The sequence below is a fragment of the Vulpes vulpes genome, chromosome 9, assembly GCF_048418805.1.
Source record: "Vulpes vulpes isolate BD-2025 chromosome 9, VulVul3, whole genome shotgun sequence".
NCBI lineage: Eukaryota > Metazoa > Chordata > Mammalia > Carnivora > Canidae > Vulpes > Vulpes vulpes.
This window is the reverse complement of record NC_132788.1, coordinates 92,437,633-92,449,758: the sequence shown is the minus strand read 5'-3', so window position 1 is coordinate 92,449,758 and position 12,126 is coordinate 92,437,633. Positions and strand designations below refer to the sequence as shown.

General features: G+C 40.6%; 1 protein-coding gene across 12 annotated transcripts in view; it reads left to right on the top strand.

The window, feature by feature from the left end:
• RBM6 (RNA binding motif protein 6) overlaps window positions 1-12,126 on the top strand; it is a 121,969-nt gene that overhangs the window by 82,018 nt on the left and 27,825 nt on the right. The window contains exon 1 of one of the 12 annotated variants that reach the window (XM_025987719.2): window positions 10,606-10,690. The exons of the other annotated variants lie outside the window; for them this stretch is intronic. The gene's annotated coding sequence lies outside the window, so the exon portion shown is untranslated. Of the gene's footprint in view, window positions 1-10,605; window positions 10,691-12,126 lie in introns of those variants that run through there. 12 annotated transcript variants of the gene reach the window in all.

Here is a 12,126-nt window from a genome sequence, read left to right as displayed (position 1 = left end):
TCCCATGTCGGGCTCCCTGCATGGAGCCTGCTTTTCCCTCTGTATGTGTCTCGGCCAATCTCTGTGTCTCTCATGAATAAATATATACATCTTTAAAAAAATAATAAAATAAAGAGTCCTTTGACTTGCTTTTGAGCCTTATGTATATTGAATCACACAGGATGGATTTTTCTACTTGACTTTTTTGCTTAGTATTGTTTTTTAAATTCATCTTATGTATAACTGGAATGTATTCATTTTCATTGTTATACAGTCTTTCAGCATAAAAGTATTATCACAATTTATTCATTAGTTCCTCTGTTAAAGGACATGTAGGTTGGGTGGAGAGCACTATTTCAAAGTTATGTCTCTTGGTGAATAGCTATACTCATTTCTCTTAATATAAATCCATGAGTGGACTTGCTGGATTTTGTGTGTTATCTCCAATCTGTCACCCAGTAGTTTAAACTTTCATTGATTGCTGCCTACCTATAATCATTCAGTAGAAATCCCCCACTATGTTTTTATGTCTGCCATTGTATAGGTATTGGGGGTATAGTTGTAGTTAAGAAAATAGTATATTATCATTTAACTGTATCAGACTAAGTTAATAAATTAAATATAAGTAGATATTTGACTATACACAGCCCTAGAAATTTATTCATTCAAGTTCAGTCAGATTGCTTTTCAGCCATCTTTTTGTTGGGGAAAATAGATGCTCCTTTCCTTTTTTTTTTTTTTAATTTAATTTTATTTATTTATGATAGGCACACAGTGAGAGAGAGAGAGAGAGGCAGAGACATAGGCAGAGGGAGAAGCAGGCTCCATGCACCGGGAGCCCGACGTGGGATTCGATCCCGAGTCTCCAGGATCGCACCCTGGGCCAAAGGCAGGCACCAAACCGCTGCGCCACCCAGGGATCCCTAGATGCTTCTTTCTAGTTAGAGTTATCTAATTTTCCTTTTCTTTCTTTAATTAAAAAAAAGATTTATTTTATTTACTTATTTATTTGAGAGAGAGCTCACACTTGAGTGGGGAAAGGGACAGAGGTAGAGAATCTTCAGGCAGACTCCCTGCTGAACCTGGAGCCTGACTTGGCACTTGGGGCTCGATTTCATGACCCATGAGATAATGGCATGACCTGAAACCAAAAGCCTGATGCTCAACCAACTGAGCCACCCACGCACCCCAGAATTCTCTAATTTTCAATTATATATGGTTGTTGGGAACCAGAGCTTTGGACGAGAATGGGAATGCGATAAGAAGAATGAGTGTGGCAGTGGTGGGCGTAATTAGAGGCTGAAGGCAGGATGCTCCCTGAAAGGCTGTGGGGTGTGAGCAGGTTTAAGTGGACCAGTGTATGGCAGTGAGGGAGGAATGAAATAATTGAATGTCTTCCTCCTGGCAATAGCCTTGCGGCTCTGAAACCATGTTTGTTTTGTTTTAATTGAGGTGTAATCCACGTACCATAAAACTCACCCTTTTAAAGTATACTACTTTAAAAAGTCATGATCAGGAGTTTTTATATTTATATTTATATATAAATATTATATATTATATATTATATTATATTATATTATATATTTATATATTCACAAGATTATGCAACCATTACCAATATACAATTCCTGAACACCTTTTGTTATTTCAAAAAGAAACTCTGTACTCATTAGCAGTCACTTCCGTTTCCTCCACTTTCCCCTTCCCATGCTCTAAATGTCCACTAGTCTACTTTCTCTGTAGATGTGCCCATTCAGGATATTTCATGTAGATGGGCTCATAACACTTTTTTGACAGGATTCTTTCACTTAGCATTATTTTAACTTGTTTTCAAAGTTCATCCATGTTGTGTATGAAGTAGTACTTCATCTCTTTTTATGGCTGAGTATTCCATCATATGAATGTAACACATTTTCTTTTATCTGTTTATTAATTGACGGACATTTGGGTTGTTTCCACTGTTGGCTGTTATGAATAATGCTGCTACGAATGCTCATGTACACATTTTTCTGTGGGCATATATTTTCATTCCTCTTGGGTGTATATCTAGGAGTGGAAATGCTGAAGATTTGGTTTGTTTCAGGAGCTTTCTCCAAGTGGATAGCTAATTAGGTTCCATATTAGAGTAGTATAGTGGCCTACATGGACTACTCACAGTTCCAGTGTTCAGGTTTCAGTTCTGTTTTGGACACTCATATTGCCATTTTGAATTCTTCTTTAGGCTGGGGGGTGTTTGTTTGTTTGGAGGGTTTTTAACTGAGTATCTCCAGGTAGTTGCTGCCCTGGATGTAAATCTGTCTTTGTTTTTTGGGTTTTGAGCATAATCAGGATTTGCAGTTGACACTTGAATTGCTAGCTAATTTTCTTCTTTCCATTCCTTATACATTCTCCTGCAACTATTAAATAGCACATTTAGTATTTCTGCCCATGCATCTGATAATGCTCATGTTGTCTAGTTCTGAGGTATTTATTTTAAAGGAATAGGTTAAAGGTCTTTTTTTTTTCTTTGACCTGATTCTTGTATAATGTTAATCCACAACAATACAGGATATGTTGGGTTCCCTACAAACTGGAGGAGTTGCCAGCTCAGACATGTTTGTGTTTATTCCTATCAAGTTCCCAAGCTGAGTGGACCTCTTTAAGATCACAGAACTGGATTGGGCACCTTGCCTAGGAAAATGCTCTTTGTGTCTCTTCTGAGTGTTTGAGATGAGTGCTTGCTAGGCATTTGTTTAGATATTTTCAAGATAGTACTAGAGCCGTGAGAAATATGGAATAAAGGAGTAAATCGCTAAACCAGACAAAGTACCTCAGTAATGACTGGCAAAGATCTATGTACAATAACGGAAATGCCACCAGATATAATTAGACATCTCTAGATTGAAAGATTCATGAGGTCAGAGCTGTTTATTTTCTTTTCTTCCCTTTTTTTCCCCTTCAGTCTCCAAATGGTTTAGAGCTATAGATGGCAACACATGATGTGCTGAATAAATACTTGTTAATTGGATTAAGAAATGTTAAATAGGGGATCCCTGGGTGGCGCAGCGGTTTGGCGCCTGCCTTTGGCCCAGGGCGCGATCCTGGAGACCCGGGATCGAATCCCACATCGGGCTCCCAGTGCATGGAGCCTGCTTCTCCCTCCTCCTGTGTCTCTGCCTCTCTCTCTCTCTCTCTCTCTCTCTCTCTCTCTCTCTCTCTGTCTATCATAAATAAATAAATAAATCTAGAAAAAAAAATCTTAAAATTTTTTTTTTGAATATAGGATTAATAGATGCAGAAGCTAGAGAAGTTTCAGTATGATAAAGACCATGTTTTATTTATCTGGGCAGCTTTGGATGTAATTTTTCTACATGAGATGTTCTACATCTTATTACATATAAACATACTGAAATTACAGAGGACAGAAGTAGAATGCAGCATTTCTGCTAGGCCTTTCTTAGCAAGAAGAATAGTATATGTTGATCTTACTTATTTCTGGGCTTTTTCACTTTTCTTAACTGTGGTTTTTAATTTTCTCCTCTCTGGGTCACATCCAGCTTTGTCCATTGTATGCATTCCTCACAGTGCACTTTATACCTGGTAAATCGCTTATACGCTTGACCCCTCTAAGCATAAACTTTCTCACTCTCCTTTTGTCTTTCTTTACTTCCAGCAGTGTTAAATAACTCTTCCCATTTCATACTTTCCCTATAAGAATTTCAGATCTAGATACATGTTTCATATTTGTTTAAAAATATGCTTGCTTATTGTCCTCATGCTTTAAAAGAAGCTCCACAAGAGCATCATCAGGATTTGTTCACCCCCCATGCCCCATCACCTCTGAGAAAATATTTTTGTTTTTGTTAAGAATACATATTCTAGGGGCACCTGGGTGGTTCAGTCAATTGAGCATCCGACTCTTGATTTCAGCTCAGGTCATAATCTCAGAGTCTTGAGATTGCGTGCTGTGTCAGGCTCCACTCTCAGTGGGGGTCTACTTGAGGTTCTCTCTCTGCCCCTCCCCCCATGTGCATGCTTGCACTCTCTCTCTCTCTCTCAAATAAGTATTAAAAAATATTAAAATGTCGGGTGCCTAGGTGGCTCAATGGTTGAGCATTTGCCTTCTGCTCAGGTCATGATCCCAAGGTCCTGGAATCAAGTCCCACATTGGGCCCCCCAGAAGGAGCCCGCTTCTCCCTCTGCCTGTGTCTCTGCCTGTCTCTGTGTCTCTCATGAATAAATGAATAAAATCTTTAAAAAATAAAATAAAAAATGAATTCATATCCTATTCTGGCTAATGGTTTTGGGGGATGAGGATGTGGTAGAGAAGAGGTAAAGGTGTTTTTTAATATATAAAACTCTAGAAGTCTTCCTACAAGAAGAAATAATTTCAGTAAGTCTTTTGGAGAGGAGCCAGTTATGTGATGTAATGTTAATCATCTTCTTGAACCTCTGATCAGTTTGCATTGCTTAACACATAGCCTTTCAACAGTCCAGAACACGAAGTTGAAACTACCTTAGAAAATCTAGGGGCAGCCTGGGTGGCTCAGCAGTTTAGCGCCTGCCTTCAGCCCAGGGCCTGATCCTGGAGACCTGGGATCGAGTCCCACATCGGGCTCCCTGCATGGAGCCTGCTTCTCCTTCTGCCTGTGTCTCTGCCTCTCTCTCTCTCTCTCTCTCTCTCTCTCTGGGTCTCTCATGAGTAAATAAATTAAAAAATAATAATAATAATTAAAAAAGAAAATAAAAAAAAAAAGAAAATCTAGAAGTGCAGGCTATTGTGTATAAGGGAAACCCAAAGAGGCACCTGGGTAGCTCAGTTGGTTGAGTGTCTTGTCTTTGGCTCAGGTCATGGTCCCAGGGTCCTGGGATTGAGCCCTGCGTTGGGCTCCCTGCTCCGAGGGGAGTCTGCTTCTCCCTCTCCCTATGCCCCTCACCTTACTCATGCCACCACCACCCCCTGCCACTCAATAAATTAATAAATAAATAAAATCTTTTAAAAAGAGAGAAACCTCAAGATGCTTCCTAACACTGCTTTGAGACTGGCCCTTTTTAGAGATATTTCTTAACCCAATTTTTCTTATAAAGAAGAGAAATTTTCAATTATGTGATCACTTGGTTATTTTGGTAGTAGCCTTTAAATAGATATAAAGGGGATCCCTGGGTGGCGCAGCGGTTTGGCGCCTGCCTTTGGCCCAGGGCGCGATCCTGGAGACCCGGGATCGAATCCCGCGTCGGGCTCCCTGCATGGAGCCTGCTTCTCCCTCTGCCTGTGTCTCTGCCTCTCTCTCTCTCTGTGTGTGTGACTATCATAAATAAATAAAAATTAAGAAAAAATAAATAGATATAAAGAATGCCTTTTAATACACTGGATGATACGCCTTAGGTCTGAGGGTGTTTAAAGGTATCCAAGGGTTAAGTCTGGGTTAGATTTTCAGGGCATACACGTCTGATCAGGGAGAGTTTCTTGATGTCTGTGGGCTGTGCCTTTGTAGCACTTAGCAGCAACTCTAGCTGGGACATTGTTAGAGATCTCTTGGCTTTCTCTTCTCAAATTCCTGGATTACCTGAGATTTCTGTTGTGTGCAGAGATCATTCCCTCATTCTCTATCCATACCTTCTGCAATGGCAGTCATGATACAGCTCAACAAATGTTGCTTCCTCAATATGGACTAATTTGACTTGAACATGTCTTTTTTTTTTTTTAACATGTCTTAAATGTGAAAAGCCACCTCTTGTTTTTATTAGGACTGAAGTTTGAGGGACACCTGGTGGCTCAGTGTTTGAGGGTCTACCTCCAACTCAGGGCATGGTCTTGGAGTCCCTGGATTGAGTCTCACATCGGGCTCCCCTCGGGGAGCCTACTTCTCCCTCTGCTTATGTCTCTGCCTCTCTCTGTGTCTCTCATAAATAAATAAAATCTTTTAAAAAAAGGACTGAAGTTTGATAGTTCTGTTGTTTCAGTGTGAGAATGAGGAGACCCAAAAGGATTAGGACCTTACCTTTTGTCCCAATGGACCTTTTCTGACTCAAAGCTTCTATTAGTCCTGTAGGTACTGTCAGAATGTCATTGGGTCTGTAGCTTTTTTAAAAATTGTTTATAACCCAACATCATGATCCCCAGGACAAGATTCCCATGCTCTTCCAACTGAGCCAGCCAGGTGCCCTGAGTCTGTAGCTTTTTGCCTAAGAAAAAAAGAATGGGGAGCACCTGGGTGGGTCAGATGGTTAAGCATCTGCCTTCTGCTCAGGTCATAATCTCAGAGTTCTGGGTCCCCACATGGGGCTCCCAGCTGAGCGAGGAGTCTGCTTCTCCCTCTCCTCCTGCTTGTGCTGTCTCTCTCAAATGTATAAATAAATCTTTAAAATAAAAGAAAGAAAAAAAAAAAAAGAATGGTGGGTGGTTACCTCCCTGAAATGGCAGTTGAACAGTGTGTGTTCAGAAGGCTGGTGGCACTGTGTTATATTTGTCATTCCAGGGCATTGTTTCTGCAGAAAGTATGTCCACAGGTTGTTTTGTTTTTTGTTTTGTTTTGTTTTGTTTTGTTTTGTTTTGTTTTGTTTTGTTTTGTTTTGTTGAAATGTCTGAGCAAGGACATTGAGTCCAGAGAGGCTAATAGAGACAACTTTCAGGAGAGCTAGGGTTCTTGGGTAGGAGATAGCTAATAAAGAGTCAGTAGAGGGATCCCTGGGTAGCGCAGCAGTTTGGTGCCTGCCTTTGGCTCGGGGCACGATCCTGGAGACCCGGGATCGAATCCCACGTCGGGCTCCCGGTGCATGGAGCCTGCTTCTCCCTCTGCCTGTGTGTGTCTCTGCCTCTCTCTCTCTCTGTGTGACTATCATAAATAAATAAAAATTAAAAAAAAAAAAAAGCCAGTAGAAATAATCTCTGCGATGGTGAGACTGCAAGAATAGCTGCTGGTTCTTTGGGATACCTGGGGAACACTGCCGCCTTTGTGGTGGGCTCAGCAGTGTGATCTGTGCAGTGGCTTAGGACTTGTAGGCCTCGTAATTTCTGATGGCTGTTCTTCCCACATCCCAGCATTAGCTCTGTAAGAAAAACAAATGAGAGAGAAATGGTTTGATTACGTTACTCAAAAAACAAAGTAAAGTAAGAAAGCTTTACATTTGGGCAGCCCAGGTGGCTCAGCGGTTTAGCGCCACCTTTAGCCCAGGCTGTGATCCTGGAGACCCGGGATCGAGTCCCACGTCAGGCTCCTTGCATGGAGCCTGCTTCTTCCTCTGTGTCTGTTCCTTCCTCTCTCTCTCTCTCTCTCTCTCTCTCTCTCTGTCTTTCATGAATAAGTAAAATCTTTAAAAAATTTTTTTAAAAACAAAGCATTATATTTGCCACATTGATTTTAGAAACTCCCCTTTTCCTGTACAGTGACTTAATTTAGAGACCTAGACAATTAGAGATCTCACATGCATATGTGATGAATTTAGGGTTCACTTTTTCCAGAGAAATGAGTCGGGGGAGCTAGAACAATAGTCACTCAAGGGGCATCTTGGGATGCTCAGTCAGTTGAGCATCCACTTCTTGGTTTTGACTCAGGTCGTGGTTTCAGGGTCGTGGGATCAAGGCTCTGCGCTCAGTGGAGAGTCTGCTTGTTTCTGTCCCTGAGGTACCCCCCCCCCATTTTCTCTCTCTTTTCTCAAGTAAGTAAATACATTCTTTTTTTAAAAAGCCATTTCAGAATTTGAAAGAGTGTTAAATAGTGTTCTAGTATTCAGTGGGGTGGGAAGAAAATGGCACTAAAGGCTGCAGTAGGTGGAGAGCCCTTCTTTTATCTGGCACTAAAATCTCTGCCCTGCATACTTCACAATTATTTTAGGGCTTACTGAGAAAATTGTTAGTGAGGAACAAGCTGTATCTTGTTTCTATATCTGATATACTTTATGAGTACTTTGATTTCATTACTATGTGATTGAAATCAGCTGAGAAAAAATGAAATGGAGGTTATAGAAACCTGAATTCTAAAGGGAATTCTGAGGATTACCAGTAAAATGTGTTCAAATATTATCTACTTCCACTAAGAACTGTTTGGAAATAATGATTAACCAGAGAAATCTTGACTGAGGTCCTTATCAACATTGGATGAAATACTGCTTTAAAACGTACAAAATTGGGGTGCCCGGGTGGCACAGTCAGTTAAGTGACTGACTCTTGATTTCAGCTCAGGTTTGATGTCATGAAATCGACCCCCATATTGGGCTCTACACTTAGCACTGAATCTGCTTCAGGTTCTCTCTCTCTCTCTCTCTCTCTCTGCCCCTCCTGCTCATGCTGACTCTCTCTCAAACAAGTAAATCTTAAAAAAAAAAAAAAAAAAAAAAAGTATTACAAAATTAAAGCAAACTGAAAGCTTTCAAAAATATTTGCATTTTAGTGGTTCACATTTATTCATTTTAAGTATTAATAGCTGGATTTTGTAATTCTTTTTTAACTCTTATTTTTTAAAGATTATTTATGAATGAATGAATGAATGAAAGAGAAAGAAGAAAGAGAGAGAGAGAGAGAGAGAGAGAAAGAAAGAAAGAAAGAAAGGAAGGAAGAAAAGAAAGAAAGAAAGGCACAGAAAGAAAAAAAAGACACAGAGAGGCAGAGACATAGGGGAAGGGAGAAGCAGGCTCCATCAGGACTTGATCTCAGGACCCTGGGATCAAACCCCAGCCAAAGACAGACACTCAACCACTGAGCCACCCAGGTGCCCTTAATTCTTTAAATTCAGTTTAGTTAATATATACTGTATCATTTGTTTCAGAGGAATCCTGTTACAGTAAGATGTTTGTAGTGAAGGAATTTACTGAGTGCTCCATTTACCTCTGATAGAACCTGTTTCTCTGATAGAACCTCACCTTCTCACAGGGAAAGAAAAGACTTTTGGCAGTTTTAATTATTTACTTCTTTCCTTACTCATTTGTTTGTTTATATTTTGCCTCTTTCGTTTTGACTCCAATGACTCAGAATGGGAGAGTCATTATGGATCCCCTGGTAGACAAGTCTTCTTGGGGCTAAATTGATGAAATTAACCTCCAAGACTATAGGTTTTTTTATTTTGGGGGGTTTTTTTCCTCATAATAAGAGGCATTTTGTGGAAGAACTGAGATGTTATTTTAAAATACACCAAAGACTGGCAGGAAGTGGTGGTGGAGGGGGTGGAATATATTCTCAGCACCAGCTACCTTTGAAATAATCAAATTGCTTATGTTAGAGCCTGGTCTAGAGTGTATTGTGTTCCTGGAGCAGAGTTCATCTTGAGACCCTGACTCTGGCCAGCTCCAAGTCTCGTGGCTTGGGCTGAGTAAAACACAAACCAGCCATATTGCTTCAGAGAGCACAAATAAGGTTTTAGCAAGAAGCTGGTTATGTCCTCTTAGGAAACGACAGATAAACTGGTCAGGTAGTGAAAAATATTATTTTTTAAATATTTTACTTATTTATTAGAGAGAATGAGCACAAGCAGTGGGAGGAGCAGAGGGAGAGGGAAAAGCAGGCTCCTCACTGAGCTGGGAGCCCAACATGGGGCTCAATCCCAGGAGCCTGGGATCATGATCTGAGTCAAAGGCAGATGTTGAACTAACTGAGACACCCAGGCTCCCTGTGAAAAATATTAAGGAACATTTTAGAAAAAAATGTTTGTGCTTTTATCTAGACCAGAAAAGATACCAAGATGAAGTATCAGCTGAGAATGCAGTGTCTCCTTGCTCCTCAACTTTAAATTGGACCCTGAAGTGGGGTTCTATTTCCAAGTGGAGATCCCATCAGGACCTCTAAAAAACAAAGAGAAGAAAAGCCAGTCTAACAGAGGGTATAGAGATCACTGGACAGAGTTACTACAGAGTTGTCACAGAAGATTCCGTGTGCTTCCTTAGGATTTCTTCCTCTACTCTTCTCCTTCCTTTCTCTACTCTTTTCCTCTCATTTTAGTTTGGGCCTTTGGAAATACTGATTTTTATAAAATGTTTGAACTATAGCATATCCTTGCACCAGAAAGAATGAGCCTGGCTGCTTTTGCAAAAGATTTCTGTAAACACTACCCTTTTATACTAAGAGGAATGATATACATCCATTTTAAACCTCTTACTTGATTCCTCTCGCTTTATTCTTTCTGCAGATACATTTGATTGTTGGGTTGTTGAAACTGCTGGTAGCGGCTACTTACCAGCTCTCTTTGTGTGAGGCACTGTGCCTTAAAGTAATTGTGCTTTGAGAACACAAAGACCACTTGAGGGTGGGGGGAGGATTGGCAGCTCTATCGATAAGCAGGGCTTCTATGTCAGTCTCTCTAAAAAATCCCACGGGACCATTGCCTGCAAATTTCTTTAGATTTCACATTATGCATCTTTTATCAGAAGCCACTTCTTTGGTGTGGCAGCTATTAGAGTTGGCTGGCTCCCTGGATGTGTAAAACAAAAGCAGTATGGTGAAAAGAAAGCGTGACTTTTGGTCCTGTATGTAATGCTAAGTAGCTCTGTAATCTTGGGCAGGCTGTACCATGTATCCCACCACACTTTCCCATGTGGAAATGAGGTTTTAATATGCCCTACTTATGAGGATTGAGCAACGTGACATTTGTGAAGAATGTCTTTGTAAACTATAATTGCCTTATGAATAAAGATTACTATCTCTGATAAACAGTACCACTTCTCAGCCACCAGTAACCTGATTCTCCCATCCTGTGTTTGGAAGAAGCACAAATCTACGAGGAGGGATTGCTGATGTTTCACTGTGAGTTGTATTCACAAGGCTCACATACTTTCTCCCTGCTTTTTGATCCTTTCTGTCTCTCTCCATGCTTCAGTGGTATGACCTGTTCTGTCACACAGCAACCGTGCTCTCAGTACAAAATGTGACTATGACCATGCCTGTTTTGGGAGATTGTCAATGAACATGCCTAGCTGCTGGCCATAATTGTTCTTCCCTTCCCATCTGGTCTTGTACCTCCCCAGAACCTTAAGAAAGGATTCTTGAAGTTTGGTTTTGAGCCAGCTGGACCAAGTGGTAGAGTTGTAATTCTCTGACCCAAGTCCTTTTCACAGGTTGACAGTCACAAAATGAAGTTATGAAATCTCCAGGAGCAGCAGCTGAAAAGGGAAATGAAAATGTGGATGTTGAGTTCAGCAGCCCTCAGACCCAGAGTGTGCTCCTCTCTAGTGTCCCTGAGGTGGAGAATTAGTTCTTGACTTGCTTTACTGTTCAAGAATGCAGTGATCTCTAGCTTTTTGCAGCTTTACCTTAAGACTCCTTGGGATATACTCAGGAGCACCTATGTGTGACTTTGTCAGTGAGGGCTTTAGGCTTGGGAGATAAATTTTAGCAGGTTTTGATCTAACTTAAGCCCAGTCTAACACTCCTGAGAAAGGAGGTGTCTTTGGTTTTACCTTCAAATGCATGTTGCCTCTTTAGGAGGCAGACCTGGTTAATCAGACTTGTGATCTTCATGGTACCTTTGCTTTAGTAGCTTAATAACCCAATAATTCAAATGATGAGTAAAAATCCCAATGAGTAGAGGTGGTAGATAATAGACATTTAAAAGTGGACAACCACGAATGATGAAATCATTTATTAATGACCTATACTTATTAATTTCTTACTTATTAATATCTACTTATCCAACTCCCTGCAGTTTGCTTCTCCTGGGAGACACTGGCAGATCTTTACCCTATGAAATCTGAAGAAAGGGCCTGGCCAGCATAGGGAAGGACATAGTGTATGTCACCCCTGTGCTTGGGATATCTGGGCAGCCTATATGTGATAGCAGCTGGGGAATCAAATCATAGATAAACCTGAGGGTTCTCATTCAAGTGATTTCTCTTTCTGTTTATTCTTAATAAAACAACTGACTGTTCTTCAATGATATTAAAACTATTTCATATTCTTCAGCAATGGTCTCCTTTGGCAGCCTTATGTCTAGCCATGTGCAGGTTGAAAAGAAAGAGTTATCATAGCTGTAGGGGACTCTGAGGAATTGGAAATAATGCCTTTGTAATACATAATGGGAAGGCATCATCTCAAAGTTGATATGCTAATGAGCACTCCTGGCAGGAGTTTCCTACCCTGGATGAAAATCATCCATGGTTCCTGGGGTAGCATATTTGTTACCCGAGAAGTATAAAGACTCCTTGCCTTAGAAATTCCTGAGTCTACTGACACCTCCAAGTGGT